The sequence below is a fragment of the Camponotus vicinus genome, unplaced genomic scaffold (assembly GCF_025532165.1).
Source record: "Camponotus vicinus isolate PSW18456_S1 unplaced genomic scaffold, iyCamVici1.0 SCAF_6, whole genome shotgun sequence".
NCBI lineage: Eukaryota > Metazoa > Arthropoda > Insecta > Hymenoptera > Formicidae > Camponotus > Camponotus vicinus.
Genome location: NW_028141978.1, coordinates 18,723,729 through 18,743,430, shown reverse-complemented (window position 1 = coordinate 18,743,430; position 19,702 = coordinate 18,723,729).

Genomic DNA, 19,702 nt, shown 5'->3' with positions numbered 1-19,702 from the left:
ATTCCGTTTTCCGTAAAAATCACTCCATGGGGAGCGAGGCTATCGAAAAACCGACATTCAAACTTTACCAGATAATTCTGATTGGTTGATCACCACTCTAGTACTTTTCCGAGATTCCGTTTTCCGAAATTCCGACTGCCATGTGACAGCACCCTAACTCCCATTGATTTTGTACATAAAATGTGTCCCCGAAAACCATGTAATATGGCGGTCGCGCATGCGTAATATTGGTGGAAAAACTAATATGGTGGACACTTGTAGCCAGCTAATATTTAAGTTTTCACCTTAAAACTTGTACTTTTTACATTATAAATTTTTAATTTTGTAATAAAATAAATATAAATATATATATAAATGTTATATACATATATTTTTAATCTTTATATATTTTTAATCTTCTATATATATTTTTAATCTTGATTTTAATTATATCATATACCTTTTAAATATATTTTGATATATTTTATCTTTAAAGGCTGTGATAAATTTTAATTAAAAACGAAGAACATTATATATTATTTAAAAATAACTTATATTCAACTGTAAGTTTATACACAAATTACATACTTATGTACATTGTACATAACATCAACCAATCACAAACGTGACTACTGTCCACCAACGTTACGCATGCGTGAGAATTTGGTACATAAATTTCGTGGACATGTATTTGACGCAAGTTAGCGGTCTAGTATATAGTATAAATGTCTGTGGTTTTTTGACGAAACTCAAAGGAGACGAATCAATCCATTCGTGTCACGCTACACTATACGTAACTAGTTCGTGTTTCTCTTTGATAGGTTATTGCATCAATTATAATGAAGAGAGAGATAATGGAGATTCGTATTAAGTTAGCCGGAAATTTTTCAGCCAACCAAAAATCTCCTTATGGAATCGTTTGTATTTCGTATGAAGATGTTTGAAGTGTGATTAAAAACGTTTGTGAGTAATTAGAATAATTATAAAAAATTAATCATTTTTACAGTATGTAGTTAGCCAACATAACTAAATATTAAAAATTCTCCTTATGAATCGTTTGTATTTCGTATGAAGAGTTTTGAAGTATAATCAAAAAGGTTTGTGAGTCATTCGTTTAATTTTAATTAAATTTTTTTATATTGTGAAGTTAGCCGGAAGCTATATAAAATGGACGCCGTCCTGTGATTGGTCGATTTGCTTATGGTAAATACTAAAATTTTCTCATGTGTACTGACTTTAAGTGTAAGCAAAACGAGCAAATTTATCTCTTTTGTAACTTTTAATCCATGACTAATTTATTATTAATTCCGCATAATCGCATAATATATCATGGATCGTGGATAAGCGTAGATAATTGAAATATGTTTTTCTACCAATAAATAAGTAAATCTTTTATAATTGTTTTATAATGTAGTCATCATTCAGAAAATGATCACAATTTGTGATTATGTATTTAATTGTTATTTTATATTCGCTTTCAAATAATAAACTATATAATAATAAAATTTATATAAAAAGATGGTAATATATGTAATCCAATTAATCATAATTGACAAAATAACTTCTTGTGAAAAAATAAAAGTAAAAAATATAGAAGAATTTTTTTTATAGCTTGTATAAAAAATCAGTTTTATGCTGAGTATATTATAATTTTCTGGACTGTAGTAATATTTAATATATAATTTTTGCTATATAAATATATATTTCTGATATAAAATCTATTCCTCTCATTATTTTGTACATAAAAGTATTAAGGTAAGATAATCGAAAAATGAATATTTTACAAGATATTTTATGGTTTATGTAAAATTAAGAAATGATTTCAAGCCTCATAACTCGGAAAATACTTAATGAAAACTAACTTAATTATAGTGTTTTGGAAAGCTCTCGAGATAAGCTACAAGAATATGCAAAAGCATATAGGGTGTCCCACTTAAAAAGTTGGAGGTGACCTTCACATAACCTTGACAACGCTATTCGAGGTCATAATAATGTTGCTGTGTAATGCGCCACTAAAACCCTATAACTTTTGTATGAAACATTTTTTTTTAAAATGCGTATTTTTCGAAATATTAAGGGGTTTCCACACTTTTGCTAAACCCTGTATATATTTTGATCTTTTACATAAAATGATCATAATATATATATTCTTATTATATATATTTTGATTTTTTACATAAAATGATTATAATATTTAGTACTTCTAAAATGTTTGTTTATTATTTATGCTGCTGAAATATAATGTTTATGTTAATTGTAAGGTTTGCTTGATTCAAATATGAGAGGGAATTGCTCAGATATACAGGACCAATCATAACTGGATATCACATGGCAAGACTCTTTTAATTGGTCTTTAGTGTTGATTTCTTGCAGCTTTTGCCTCTTCCCGTTTCGGTTGCTCGTTGCTCTTTTCGTTTTCATTTACCCATTATCATTATTACAATCTACCACAGTCTAAAATATATTGAAAAAAATTAAAAAAGATATATGCCCGATTTCATCAACCGCGTTTAACTTTAATCTTAATTCAACTCACTCTTTGTCTCTTTCTAAAGGAAGAATTAAAAGGAGATAAAGAGTGAGTTAAACTAAGATTAAAGTTAAACGCGGTTGGTGAAATCGGGCATATATCTTTTTTAATTTTTAATAATGGGTGAATTCGCAACACTGTTTTGCAACAACTCTTCTAACTAAAGGATATATTATGAAGATATTTTAATTAATGTTCTGTGATACACATAAAATATCATAATTGAGCACGCGTGAGCGCGCATATAGTTTTAAACAATAGAGCTGATATACTGTTTGAATATTCGTGCCATTGGCCGTTGAGTCATTTATTCCGATAGGTGGTGACGTCATCACTTGTGAAATGATATTTTTCGTCAATTTTCGATTAAAAAAATGCAATAGTTATTAAAATAATGATGAAGCAATACGAAGCAATTAAGGAGCAATCGTTTTATATTGGATATAATTGCCGAAAACTATTAAAATATGTAGTTCCGAGAAGTGGTCGATAGGTGGCGACGTCGTCACTAGTGAAATGATTAATTTGATAATTTTCGTTAAAAAAATACAATAATTATTAAAATAACGATGGAGCAATGCGAAGCAATTAAGGAGCAATCGTTTTATGTTGGATATATTTGCGATAGAGTATGAGAAATATGTTTTTTCAAGAAAATGATTGGTTTTTTGCTAATATATTATAAAATATTAATAGCACAAATGGAGCGATTGAATATTTCGATAAAGAAGTCGAGGAGCAATTATACTACCAAAATGTCAATAGGAAAAGTCGACTATTTTCTTACAGATATAGTTTTAAACAATAGAGCTGATATATTATGTTTAGAGCAGTGTTGTCAGGCGGGTCAGGTTTTTCGCGCATGCGCGGCAAACGAGGCCTCAATGAGTATCTAATACAGACAAAAAGGTGTGCCACTGGTCGCCCGAAAAAATTTTCTCTTAGAAAATTGTTTCGGGTGATCAACAGCACACATTTTTATTATACACTAACAAATAACTCACGACTATTTATTAAATATCACAAAACTTTTAATAAACTGTGTCTTACTCAACTATATGTGTATGCCAAGTAATTTTCCTCGAGCCCGCCAAATCTCCCACATGTGGTACATTGCTGGTTAGCCGCCACTACTGTCGCGCATGCGCGAAAAACCTGATCCGCCTGACAACACTGGTTTAGAGACCCTCTAATAAGAGTCGCGAAATAAGGAATCCAATTTTGATTGGTGGCGACATTTTTCAGCAAAAACCGGAAGTAGCCATAGCGCGAAATTTAATTTCTAAAATATTGTATTGAATTGTTACAGTCTGGCGCAAAACAACCAGTCATTTTATAAATTTTGAAGTACGTTAATAATATAATCTTCCTGTACAGACAACTGTTTAGATGCACATGTGTTTCTAGGTTAATGTGTCATGTCGAACATGACACATAATAATGATGTAATGGTGTTCACAGTTACTGTATTATATTAGCCATGGTTCCGGATTCGTATTAAGTTAGCCGGAAATTTTTCCGGAATTGGTTCCGGTTTTTGCTGAAAAATGGCGTTGTCGACCTAACTTTACCCTGTCATTTCGCGACTCTTATTAGAGGGTCTCTATTTCACTAGTGACGACGTTGCCACCTATCGGCTACTTATCGGAACTAAATGTTTTAATAGTTTTCGGCAATTATTCCAATAAAAAACGATTGCTCCTTAATTGCTTTGCATTGCTCCATCGTTATAATTAATAATTATTGCATTTTTTAATCGAAAATTAACAAATTAATCTTTTGTTTTTTTTATTCAGAATAAAATGGTGGCATAGGCAGCGCCATCATGCCTGTACATCTCTGTAGATACGTACAAAGTCGATAAAGTAGTACAAAATCGATACTAAGTGTAGTTATAAATATCTGAGTAGTATATAAAAAAAAAACTCCAATCAGAACCGCTACACTAGTAAACAAATTAATCATTTCACAAGTGACGAAGTCGCCGCCTATCGGAATACATTGCTGAACGGCTAATGGCGCGAACATTTAAACATAATTAGAGACCCTCTAATAAGAGTCGCGAAATGACACGGTAAAGTTAGGTCGACAACGCCATTTTTCAGCAAAAACCGGAACCATGGCTAATATAATACAACTGTGAACACCATTACATCATTATTATGTGTCATGTTCGACATGACACATTAACCTAGAAACACATGTGCATCTAAACAGTTGTCTGTACAGGAAGATTATATTATTAACGTACTTTAAAATTTATAAAATGACTGGTTGTTTTGCGCCAGACTGTAACAATTCAATACAATACTTTAGAAATTAAATTTCGCGCCATGGCTACTTCCGGTTTTTGCTGAAAAATGTCGCCACCAATCAAAATTGGACTCCTTATTTCGCGACTCTTATTAGAGGGGTCTCTATAGTGAAATGATTAATTTGTTAATTTTTGAAAAAAAAATGCAATAATTATTAATTATAACGATGGATCAATGCAAAGCAATTAAGGAGTAGAGACCTATAATCAGAGATGCGCCAATGACTCCCCACCACGATTTCTATCCGCCATCTTGTACCCTATGACGTCATTGACATCACATGTGGGCTGCGTTCCAAAATTCACTGCCAGTACTGAAAATCTATAGTTTACGTGACGTACACTATAGATTTTCAGTACTGGCAGTGAATTTTGGAACACAGCCGTGCTTGTTCCTAGCAAAACAATCTTTCTCAATTTAAAAAAAATTTATATAAGCTAATTGAGATTATTATGTTATGAACTTATAATATTACATAATACATGAAAAAACAAGATCTTACTCAGATTTAACACAAGCAACAATTAGCATGACGTCAATAAACATCATCAGTAACGTCATTAATTACGTCATGGGGTACAAGATGGCGGAAAAACCACGTGATTTTACAGTGACCAATCAAAAACTGTTCGCCATTGGCGCATTTCTGATTATAGGTCTCTATTAAGGAGCAATCGTTTTATATTGGATATAATTGCCAAAAACTATTATATAAAACATTTAGTTCCATAAGTGGCCGACAGATGGCATCGTCGTCATTTGTGAAATGATTTATTTATTAATTTTCGATAAAATAATGCAATAATCGTTAAACTAATGATGGAGCAATAGGGAGCAATTAGGGAGCAATCGTTTTATACCGGATATGATTGCCGAAAACCATTAGAAATATGTTTTTCAGTAAAAATGGTCAATTTTACGTTTTTTGCAAATATTAAAATAATATTAATTTTAGAAGGGGAGCAATTGTAGATTCGGACGGAGCAATTAAGGAGCAATTGTTTGAGCTATAATTTATTAAAAAATATACACTTCCAGCGCTAACTTATTTCCGGTGTCATGGCCCGCTTTTAGGTGATCCCTGAAAGCGATACGCCCTCCGTGGACCTTAAAACATGCATTTAAACTACGAAGCCAAGATGCACGAATATTCTTAGAGGGTAATATATAAGGTGCACAATTTCGGGTTCTATTCCGTGCTATGTGCACAAAATGTCGGTAGTACCAGTGCTGTATAGCAAGGTGCTTACGTATATCAAATAAATTTTAATATAAAAATGAGAAATGACGAATTTGATATCCTCTCTCTCTCTCTCTCTCTCTCTCTCTCTCTATATATATATATATATATATATATATATTTTTTTTTTTTTTCTTATATATGAATTTGCAATGAGCAGCGACATATTTTTTCTTAAGAACAATCATATGTTTTCTTTACATTAACTGATTCTTCTTATTATTTTATGCATAAAATTATTAAAGTAAAATAATCGAAAAATGAACATTTTATCAGATATTTTATAATTTATATAAAATTATGTCAACTTAAAGAATCAAATATCTCGTTAACTATTCAATTTTTGACTATCCTATCTTTATAACTTTTTACACGGAATATTGCGAGGAATCGATTTATATTAAAAAATTAAGATGGTTCCATTAAAAAATATGAAGATAATCTTGAAATCTCTGAAACGCTTCCATTTACGAAAACAATATATAGCATGGTCCTTTTAATCGTACAATTTTCGTAATTACAATTTTTTCATATCTGTAAAAATAGCGTAGATATTTCAAGTGAGCAAAGTTATATATATATATAACTTTGCTCACTTGAAATTTCGCTCTCTCTTATTACCTTCTCGCTTGCTCACATAACTCCCGTATACGCTAGACACACACACACACACACGCGCGCGCGCGCGTGTGTGTGTGTCTAGCGTATACGGGAGTTATGTGAGCAAGCGAGAAGGTAATAAGAGAGAGCGAAATGGCAATAAGAGCGAGCGAGATAGCAATAGCACGAGCAACGAAGACTCGGAAATCGAGTCTTTCTTGCAGCCTGGCCATTGAACTATAGAACTAACTGGAACGAGCGCTGCCTTTGTTATTGCCCGGTGACCCCGGAGCCGAGGGAGACAGTATCTATTTGGTATTGCCGTTTCTCTTTTTCATGTATTACCTTAGCTAAAAATATACGTCTGCGCATTAAAGTTGTGTACAGAATTTTTTCACCAAAAATTTAGCAAAATAAAGCATTATTTTATTTCGTTTATTGTCGTCATTATATTTCCTTAAATAATCCATTTCATTACAATAATATTTTTTATATATTCATTGTTCGAACATATACTGACTAAGGTATGGACACAGATAGTACGTCATGAAACTATAGGAGAAATATACTATAGCATGTTAGTGTAATAGAAACAGCGATTCTAAATAGCGATGGCCTTCGTCGCACAGGCAGGCTCAGCTCGTAACAAAGGAGCGCTCATTCCAGTTAGTTCTATAGTTCAATGAGCCTGGCATACTATTTCTCTCTCGCTCGCTCCTATTACTATCTCGCTCGCTTCTGTTATTGTTTCACTCGCTTTTACGTACTCATATACTGTCATGTTCATCTCGTTATCAAGCCTGCCACTGGCAAGCGGCCGATGACAAATTGTGACAAATAAATAAGTTAATCATTTTAAGATATATTTATAAGGGTATCCCAGTGAGAAAGCTAATATCAATTCGATGTCGAATCGATATCAATACCGTCAGAATATATCAATATGCCACATAGAATGCAAACATCAACGAATTTTCAAATTTCGATCTTTTCTCAATATATCTCTGTAAGATTTATGTTTTAAAATATAATTGATTTTACAAGCTTTAGTACCAATTATAACAATTTTTGAAAAATTAGCTTAGTTACGTTCAAAAATATTCATAAATTCGAGTAAAAAAATGTTTGAAGCAACTCTTAATTATATTTTAAAATATAAATCTTACAGACATATATCGAGAAAAGATCGAAAAATAACTGTTACATATAATTATATATAAGTGCGCATTTTGCATACTTATATATAATGTTCACAATGTTTTATGTATAATTATATATGGATTTCTGTTAGTTTAATATATAATTATATATAAGTCTTGCGTCATATACAGGGTGAGCCATTTTAATTAACGCACGCAATTATTTCGGAAACAAAGCATTTTAGAGAAAAATGTTTCAGACAAAAGTTTTATGGTTTCGAGGGGGCCATAAGATGGTATCATTGGTTTGACCTTGAAGAGTTATTTGAAGGTCACATGAAGGTCACCTTCAATTTCTTAAATGGAACCTACTATTTGTCATTGCATATTCTTGTAGCTTATCTCGAGTGCTTTCCAAAACACTATAATTAAGTACCTTTTCGTTAAGTACTTTTTGAGTTATGAGGCTTGAAATAATTTCTTAATTTTACATAAACCGTAAAATATCTTGTAAAATATTCATTTTTCGATTATCTTACCTTAATACTTTTACGTACAAAATAATGAGAGGAATCAACTGGTGTAAAGAAAACACATAGTTGTTTTGAAGAAAAAATATATAATTTGCAATTAACAATTCCATATTTTTTCTTAAAAACAACTATGTGTTTTCTTTACACCAGTTGATTCTTCTCATTATTTTCTACGTAAAAGTATTAAGGTAAGATAATCGAAAAATGAATATTTTACAAGATATTTTACGGTTTATGTAAAATTAAGAAATTATTTCAAGCCTCATAACTCAAAAAGTACTTAACGAAAAGGTACTTAATTATAGTGTTTTGGAAAGCTCTCGAGATAAGCTACAAGAATGTGCAATGACAAATAGTAGGTTCCATTTAAGAAATTGAAGGTGACCTTCATGTGACCTTCAAATAACTCTTCAAGGTCAAACCAATAATACCATCTTATGGCCCCCTCGAAACCATAAAACTTTTGTCTGAAACATTTTTCTCTAAAATGCTTTGTTTCCGAAATAATTGCGTGCGTTAATTAAAATGGCTCACCCTGTATACATATAGATATGTATATATAAATTATACATATGTATGTATGTATGTATGTATTATTTGTATAATTTCTTATATATTATTTTTTAAAATAAATGTAGATTATTAATATTTATTTCTTTTGTTTCAGGAAAGGTGAGAAAGCTATAAAAAGTGACAAAATAAATAGCAGAAAAAGAGGAAAAGAAGAAGGAAGAGTGAAGAAAGAAAATTATTTGAGAAAACTTTTTATATTATAAGTTATTTTAATTTAATTACAATTAATATTTTATATTTAATTATATTTTAATTTTATTGTATTATAATATATTTAATTATATTGTATTTATAAAAATTTAATTAATATTTAATTTTATTACAGTGGTATTATTAATTATTATATATTGTAGTTTATTTTTATATTTTTTTATGTGTGTAATTAATAAATAAATAATATTATTAAGAAGTATTGATATTATTATTAATAATAATTATGATATTAATGATAATCGATGATATGAATGATGATACGGATGATATAAACTATTATAATATTGACGATAACTACAATGATAACGATAATAATGACAATGAAGATGATGATAATGATGATAACAAAATAATAATTTTAACAATAACTATAATAACCATAATAATTAACTCATTTATGTAAGCTAATTTATTTAAAGTGAGAAAAACAGCAGCAACTTCATTAATTCTTTGAACGTTGTATCGACGTCGATCCATATTTGGTCTTAAAGTAAATGATAATTGTAACTCCGATAATAATTCGCCAGATTCCATTTCTAAAAAGAATATTAATTTTTATTTTAATTGATTTTAATCTAATAATAATAATAATTTATAAGTAACAATAATATTTAAATAATAATATATAAATAATAATAATAATATATTATTAATATAATAATAGTATGTAGATTTTTTAAATAGTAAAAGATATTTCAATAATAAAAAATTTTTTGTATAAATTATTTTCTTTTTATTAATATTTATTAATAACATTACGTGTATATATTTAAGATATATAGTATATTAATATAGAAAATTCTTGTAAAATGACAAGACGTAAAATTGTACGTACTTTAGAAGAAAGAAAAAAGAATTTTTACAACGACATCGAGAAAAAAGAAGGGAGAATCAACGACGCCGTCGTGAAAATAACAAATTAGTTGAAAATTCTTCAAAAAAGTCAAATCAACAAACTATTTGTATTGTGGTACATCAAATGATAATCGTGTAATAGAATTAGATTGGGAAATTGAAGAAAATCCTTTAAGTGTTAGATCAACATTACAATCATCTGTAGAATATCAAACTCGTTATCGATCACGGCAGAAAAAACAACCTCGTTTAAATAATATTAGTACAATATCACTTATTGATGTAATTGAATATTATATTGGTCCTATGGATGTGTATTGTATTCATTGTAATGCAAAACACTTTGCAGCTGAAAAAATTTCTAATAGAGGATATTCATTTCATGATTGTTGTAATCATGGTGCAGTATCTGTGAAACCATTGCCTAAATTTCCTCAATTCATTCGTAGTTTATTTGATGGTAGTCACATAAAATCTAATAATTTTTTTCAAAATATTCGTAGTTATAACAGTTCATTTTCATTTGCCTCATTTAACGCTAATTTAATTAACTTTCAAGGTAGACGACCTGGTCCATATTGTTTTAAAATACAAGGACAGATTTATTATCAAATTAATAAAGCATTATATGCTGCACAAAACGAAAGTCCTACTTATGGCCAACTTTTTATCGTAGATTCAAATGAAGCAATAAATCATCGTCTTAATCAAAATTCATACATAGATTTTGAAATTGTACAAAAACCTTGAACAAATAATGCGGGAATTTAATGTATTTGCTCAGTCTTATCAAATGATGGGTGAAGAATTAGAAAAGCAACGACGTTTAGAAATGGAATCTGGTGAATTATTACCGGAATTACAATTATCGTTTACTTTAAGACCAAATATGGATCGACGTCGATACAATGCTCAAAGAACTAATGAAGTTGCTCCTGTTTTTTATACAACTGCTGATGGAGAAATTCCAGACTCATACGTTACTATATGTAATAAAAACATTAAAACTTTACAAAAAGTTAATATTATGGATCCAAATGTTGAACCATGGGTATATCCTTTATTTTATCCACACGGTACTCAAGGATGGCATCGTGATTAAAAAAAATTAAATAGTAATAGACGAATAACTAGAGGACAATATATTAAATACCGTATAGCTATTCGCGATGAATTTAATGGTTTTTTATTAGGACGTCGTTTATTTCAGCAGTGGCTTGTAGACAGTTATGTAAAAATTGAAAAAGATAGAATTGATTATTGTAAAAATCATCAAAAAGAATTACGTAGTGAAACATATCAAGGTTTAAGAGATTATTTACAAACTACAGCGAATAACTTAAATGGGCGTATTGGAAAAATGGTCATACTTCCTTCCACATTTATTGGATCGCCAAGTAATATGTTACAAAATTATCAAGATGCAATTGTTAGTAAATTTGGTAAACCAGATCTTTTCATTACCATGACTTGCAATTCAAAATGACGTGAAATTGAGGAAAACCTTTTACCCGGTCAACAAGCTTTTGATAGACCCGATATTTGTGCTCGTGTTTTTAATATAAAAAAAGATTATTTAATTGATTTAATTGTTAAATCAAAATTTTTTGATGAAGTACCCAGGTAGAAATTAGTCTTGGCAATGCGAGATTAAACATTGTGGCTGGCTAGTTTTTCCAATGTTCGAAAATACGATATAAGAATAGACTGGCGCTAGCTTGGTTCTGGTTCGTCAAATTAATATTGAGATACCGAGTTTCGGCGAGCCAGTGCCTAGCATTGCATTATCTCGCAAGGGCGACTCTCGTGATGGCGATGTTTCGCTAGCTTGTACCTAGCATGACTTACATCGTCCCCACTAACTCGGTATAACATCGCTAATGTACCTTGCTGCTAGGTATTTTTTTATGATAATAAAAAATTCGGCGCTCGCGGCAGTGTAGCGTTTGTTTATATGGCGCGGTGACTTTGTGTCATTTACACGGCGATACTTGAGCGATGTGAGACGGCTCTGTGTGTTTATTGCATCAGTCGTCGTAGATTCGTGATCGTGAGAAGTGGTACAAAATATATCCAACGTGATCATCTTCTATATAATTAGAAATCGTGAGTCCGCGTGATTAATCAATTTCGACGACTTTGTATCGAGGTCGACTATTTAGCGAGGTAAGTATTTCGCAATTTATACAGGGTGACCCATTTTAACTTAGGCAGCCAAATAACTCGAAAAATAAGCAAGATAGAGAAAAATGTTTTAGACAAAAGTTGTATGGTTTCGAGGGGGCCATAAGATGGTATCATTGGTTTGACCTTGAAGAGTCATTTGAAGGTCACGTGAAGGTCACTTCAATTTTTTTAAATGGAATACCCTATATATTTTTGTACATTCTTGTAGCTTATTTCGAGAGCTTTCCAAAACACTATAATTAAGTACCTTTCCGTTAAGTACTTTTTGAGTTATGATGCTTGAAATAATTTCTTAATTTTACATAAACCGTAAAATATCTTGTAAAATATTCATTTTTCGATTATCTTACCTTAATACTTTTATGTACAAAATAATGAGAGGAATCAATTGGTGTAAAGAAAACACATAGTTGTTTTTAAGAAAAAATATGGAATTGTTAATTGCAAATTACATATTTTTTCTTCGAAACAACTATGTGTTTTCTTTACACCAATTGATTCCTCTCATTATTTTGTACATAAAACTATTAAGGTAAGGTAATCGAAAAATGAATATTTTACAAGATATTTTACGGTTTATGTAAAATTAAGAAATTATTTCAAGCCTCATAACTCAAAAAGTACTTAACGAAAATGTACTTAATTATAGTGTTTTGGAAAGCTCTCGAGATGAGCTACAAGAATGTACAAAAATATATAGGATGTTCCATTTAAAAAAATTGAAGTGACCTTCACGTGACCTTCAAATGACTCTTCAAGGTCAAACCAATGATACCATCTTATGGCCCCCTCGAAACCATACAACTTTTGTCTAAAACATTTTTCTCTATCTTGCTTATTTTTCGAGTTATTTGGCTGCCTAAGTTAAAATGGGTCACCCTGTATACGGTGCGCGTCAATGATTCGTTCCCTGAGGTAAGGGGGGTACATAGAAGTTTGTGTGTGTTCTAAATGTATATGTATATGTACCCCTTACCCCTCAGGGAACGAATCAATGACTGGCAATGTACATATGTTTTAGAAACAAATAGAAGCGATAAGTATTATAAATCACAGTTTCAGTTGATAATTATTTCTTTAAATAAGATTGAATTTATACTTTTGGTCGCGCTTTGAGTTTTCCGATTATAATATAAATATTATTATAATATAAATGTTATTGTTTTGCAATTATCGTAAGATTGAAAACACGTAGTGATACACGAATCGCAGATTGGAGCAATTCAAGGGTTGTGAAGTTGGCACGACGTTCTACGAATTTCAAAAAAATACTAAGAGTTCTAATAGCACTTTTCATAGTTCTACAGTTTCTGATAAAAATTAAAAAGAGTTCCGCATTCCTTATATTAAAAAATCGAAGTAGACACGATTCAAGGATTGTATTTCAAACATTAATTTGTTTCAAACATTAATTAATGTAATAGTACAAAATGGAGAAATCGAGAGAGAAAAAACGCCAACAAGCCTTCATGGCAAAAATGAGAATGAGGAAATTTAGAGCCTTAAAGAAAATAAAAAGAAGATTGCAACGAATCAGCAATGATGAATCAATGTCCGCAATGGATATTGATGATAATTCAGAAACAGACTCCAATAAGAGATTATATGGAGATGCCTGCGATGAATTAGAGCTACCGTGTCCGCCATTACCTCTTCAACGTACTGAAGTGATGGAAGTATCCCAGGTGAAAATAAATCTCATAAATTCTTAGAAAATTTTAAGAATTTTTCAGAACTTATATTTATGAAAAATTCTAAAAAAAAATAATTAATTTTTTAATTTTTGTCCAGAAAATTATAGAATAATAAATCTCAGAATATTTTACATTCAGAGTGTGAAAATATTTTAGATATTTTCAAATGTACTTATTATTTCTCATATTTTTCAGTTTTTCAAAATATTTCTAAAGTATGCCACAATTCGTAAAGAAAATCTTAAAATTTTCTGAGAAAGTTTTAGAATTTTTATAGAAAATCTAAAAATTTTTATGAATAATTCTGAGAATATTTTTCACCAGGGACACCCAAATAATTTATCATTGAATGGTAGTGAACATGAAGATGATGATGGTGATAGTGATGATAATAATAACGTAATACCAGATTTTAATGAAAGAAATAATATAACGCCAGAAATCAAACAACTTCGCAAATGGGCAGTTAAATATCGAATTCCTCAAGCTCATCTAGATCCTCTTCTTCGTATACTGCGAGTAAGGTTGCTACCGAGTTTACCCTTGTCATCTAAAACTTTTTTGAAAACAGCAAAGCATCCTACTGCATTGAACATATGGAAGACGGAGACGAATCACAGGGCGAATTCGCATATATTGGTGTCAAACAAGGACTACCCTTACGGAAAAAACACTCAAAATAATACTCAAAAAGATACTGAAAATAACACTCAATTTGAGTGTTATTTCGTACGCTCAACTTGACACTCAAACTTTAGTGTTACTCTCAAACTTTAGTGTTACTCTCAGCGTTACTCTCAAAATAACAGCTAGCTTCAATGTTATTCTCAACTTGAGAATTAATTTGAATGCTACTCTTAAATTGCGTGTTACACTCAAATTAATTCTCAAGTTGAGAATAACATTCAAGGCGAGGATGATGCTTTATAAATTAGGGTAGCAATAAACTAAATGTATAGTTAGACACTGAAGTGCACATTTATTGATGAGATGATGATTTTGAGATGAGAACATATATTTTTATAAACTCTCTCTCTCTCTCTCTCTCTCTCTCTCTCTCTCTCTCTCTCTAACTTTTAAAATAAAAATATAAATTTTTTGATAACTTAAAATAAAAATATAAATCTTGATAACTAAAAATAAAAATAAAATTTTGATTAATTTTATAACTTAAAATAAAAATATAAATTTTGATAATAAAAATTTTTTATAACGGTATCTTATTCAGCTGTTTTGCAGCATTTTTACATTTATTTTCTACTAGCTTTTTTAAAAGCGATTCGATTTGTTCTTTGGTTTTGTCGGGCAATAGCTTCACTGCATAATCTGAAAAAAATTAAATCAATTTTTAAAATTTTTTATTATTATACTTTTGCTATTTTTTATTATTTAAATTTTTACTATTACATATAAAATTTTTATTATTACTATTGATACATAATTATAAAAAGTAATTAATTTTATATTAAATATGAAATTGATTTATAAACTATATCAATATCAATGGAATGTTTCATATCTAATAGACAGCATGTTACTATTTAAGAATGAAAATAGAAATATTTACAATACTGTACTTAATGTGTAAAGTGTAATTATTTAAAACTCATTACAAGACGTTTCGTTTAATTAATAAATTTTAATCAAACATATATCAACGGGTAAAAATAATATAGAAACATTACATGCAGTGATTTTTCAAGAAGAAATTCTATCATATTCTCGAAATGATACATATTTATTATATTTATATAAATAAAATAATTCACGAAGTACTTAATAAGTTCTGTATTAGATTTAAAATTTAAGTGAGAATTTAAGTGGAAATTCTCTTTAATAAATAATTTATATAAATTCAGACTTACCAATTATAGGTTTTTGTTTTGCTACATCCAATTCAGGCTTTGGTGCTTCGACATATTTTCCCTTTTTCCCACTTCTCGAGCAAGATGCAAAGTCCGCTTTTGTGTACAGAGCATTTAGCAGGTCTAGTAAAAGGTGTCGATCATTTTTTTTCCGAATTTTCTCGTTAAGAATGTTTGCATCTATTTTTACGCCATAACCAAGATCCACCTATTTTGTATGAGAATACAAATAATGAAACTTAAGCCGACGGTACGATTTTTCGTACTCACCAATCAGAATGCAGCATTTCTAATATTTTACTAAATCTTATCAAATCCAGTACGAAAAATTGTACCGTGTGCCGTAGGCTTTAATCGTAATTATAAAACTAAGTCGTAAACAATTTCTTTAAATATTGTAAAAAAGTGCAACGCTTTGAAGGCGGAAATTGTTCCTACATCTTTTCTTTTTACATTTCTAAACATGCTATTATTTTCAACAACTCTTTTAAGAATTTTTTTATGAAAAATAATAGATTTTACTAAATAATGTAAAAATTATTTTAAACAATTGGAAAATTCATGCAAATAATAATGAGTAAATTGTAACTTACTAATACGTTTTCGGATTTGATATTTTCAATCAAATTGGACGCCTTTTTTACTGCTACGTTGCAGTCTGTCCAATTTTCCTTGTCATCATCAGTACTGCCACATAATGCTGTTGCAGGTCGGATTATCATTTCTGAATAGGAATCCTATTGAAAATTAAAAAAAATTAAAAAATAGATTTGATATTTTTTATGTGATTATATGAATATAATTATACACACGTTTTTTTGTTGTATTTCTTCTGTACTCTCTTCATCTAAGTCGAAACTTTCAGAAATATTTGTACATTGTTCTGTACTCGAACAGGAACCCTAGTAAAAAATGTATAAAGATTATTTGATATTTTTTTATGTGATTATATGAATATAAAAAATGTATAAAGATTATTTGATATTTTTTTTATATGATTATATAAATATAATCATACACACTTTTTGTTGTACTTCTTCTGATTCTTTTAGCTCATCTAGATCGACAAAATTGTTGAAAGTATTTATACATCGTTCTGCGTTCCTCGAACAAGAACTCTATTGAAAATTTAAAAAGATTTGATATTTTTTTATGTGATTTTATATATATATATATATATATATATATATATATATATTGTGACGTTGCCGTCCCGACGCGCGTCCACCCGCCCCGGAAATCTTCACGGGGCGCGAGCCGAGCGGCCGCGCCAGAAAAAGATTGCGAGAGCCGTATCGAAATCTCCGGAGAGACGAGCCATTATCCTTTTTCGCGCTAGTATTAATTATTTTTTTGTATCATTTTTGTACGTCGGGCAACCCGCCGGAGGGAAACCAGAAGAGGCCCAAGAGGAATCATTACGACAGCCGATACGACAACGCCGGAGGAACAGAGTCGCGGGTGGATTTCGCCCCCTTCAAATAAAGGAAGGAAATCATCTGTCTTGTGGGCCGAAATAACCGGGCCGGATCGGCGCCACCCTCAGAGGAGGGAGGACGGAAAATCTACCTCCGGACGATCGTGGATAACAGGATCGCCGAAAGTCAGCATTTTTAAAGTATCGGGGCCGTTACGACCCCCGATACGGCGTTGTCGCGGGGCGCAGTAATACCTCGCGTGTCGCGGCGCTATTGGCCGCTAACCCGCGCACCCCTGCGCGCAGAATTGACGCCGCTATCGACCCTGGATCGCGAGATCCAGGGAATCACTCTGGTGCGGGCGCTCTCAGCTTGTAGTCGTTCTGCGAAACGTATTTTGTCGTTGTCGTTTTGTGTCGCAGCCGAGGTTGTCGAGAGGACGAGACCGAGGATCATCCCCTGTCAACGGGAGCGAGTATCGGTGAGGTTGCCCATCGCTATTTTGTACGCCACGTACGCGATTCCGTCCGCGGACCGGCCGTTCTGTCGCCGTCGCCATTTTCGTGTCTCGTTGTCGCTCGGGCAGTGTACCGAGCTCGCGATTTTCGTGTATTTCGGGCGACCGGAGACAAGCGACCGAGGCATCAAGGACGATCGTAACGTAGGCCGTAGCTGATAAGGAACCGTTCGTCTCTCTCCGGGATTCGGGGTGTCGTAAAACGCGTAGTGACCGGCTCTCGTATATCGACCACGTGCGCGGTAAATCGCGGGGAATGCGTCCGCTATCCGTGCTGTCGAAAAGAGTTGTCGAAACCGCGTAAGACATCCCCGCAATCGATCTCCGGGCAATTTTCGTCTGTAATTAGCGTGTATGTGAGCGTGTAACCGTGTGCGTGTGACGACGTGGCAAATGTCGTGCTGTCCTTGTCGCTCTTGATACTTGTACGAATTGCGTTTATTGCGCGGTATTTGTCGTACGTTGGAGTGTGTCGCGGTGCATAATAGATTAAGAAAGTGTCGAAATTCGAGGGTTTCGCGTAGATAGAAAGCGTTACGCCGAAAAGAGGCGAAGCGGCGTCCGACGGCTATCGAATTCCGAGTGAATCGATCTTGCTCGTAGCAAGCGAGATTTTTCGTCTTCGCAAATCGCTGGATTACTATCGCTCAATTATTAAGCCTCATTTCAAACATAGTGCTGTCGATTATAAGAGCGAGTAACAAAGGGAATAGATCTGTTAAATGCGTCCTCGAGGAGATTGTCGAAATTTCCGTTACGCTCTCGAAACGCCGTTCGGTTTCGCAAAGTCCGGCCATAAAAACGGGCCTGAAGGACGATAAATATCTCCGCTGTCTTATGATCTCGATTTCGTATTGCTATTGTTATCACCGCTGTCGATCTGTTGTACGTTATTTCAAATTTTCGCATTTATTTTAAACTCAGTTATATTTCGTTAATTCAGTCTCGCTAATTTATGTCATTATTACTATTTCTTTCTAGAACTTGTTATTTCTTTCCCTTTATATTCTTTTCTATTATATTTCTTTTATTTAAATAAATTTGTTACATTCTCTTTTCTATTAAATTCGCGTAACTTATTTGAGTGTTCGTTTGTCGTGAGCGTTAAATCCCGTTGTGTTCGTCAATTTTCGTAATCACCGACCGCCTCGCATAAAATAATTCTGGATCCTTTTCAACGGACCCTGCCCCTCTACCGTTAGGTGAGCTAGTCGGCCCGTGGCGAAACAGGCTAACGTTCTTCGCGTTATTCTGACGATTTTGCGAACTGATACGTGGAAGACCGTATCTGGCGCCCAACTTCGAGATCTCGAGACGGCCTTCGCTTCGCCGCGGCTCGCGCGAGAACACCCTCCATCTGAGTTCCTCCGAGCGCGAGTATCTCTATCCACCTTGTGTCTTTTTTTTTGACGGCGTTTTCGCTCCCCATTAACATCCTCCTCTCCAACACCCGAGGAGGATCGAAAAATTAAAAATAAAAAGACGTCGCAATATATATACCTATATATATATATATATGAATAATTATACACACTTCTTTTTGTTGTACTTCCTTTGGCTCTTCATCTAGGTCGATAAAATTGTCAGAATTACTTATATATTTTGTAGTACTCAAATAAGAACTCTGAAATAAAATTGAAATTAAAATTTAAAATTTAAAAATGCATAATAATTATTTGATATTTTTTTCATGAATTTATAGGAATAATAATACATACTTTTTTTTGTTGTACTTTTTTTGTTTTGTTATCTAGGTCAAGAAAATTTGTATCCATATGTGCAGGTTGCACAGCAGTATTCGAATAAGAACCCTATTAAAAATAAAAAAAAAGAAATTAAAAATTTAAAAAATTAAAAATAAATTGAAAAATATATAGATAATCTGATACCTTTTATGTGATTTGAATGATAGTTTCTTTTCTTTTTTTTTTTTTGTTAAACTTGTTGACCAAATACAATTTTTTGCAAGTGCAACAGTTTTTAATATAAATATATGTATATGTATATATATATATATATATATATATATATATATACATATATA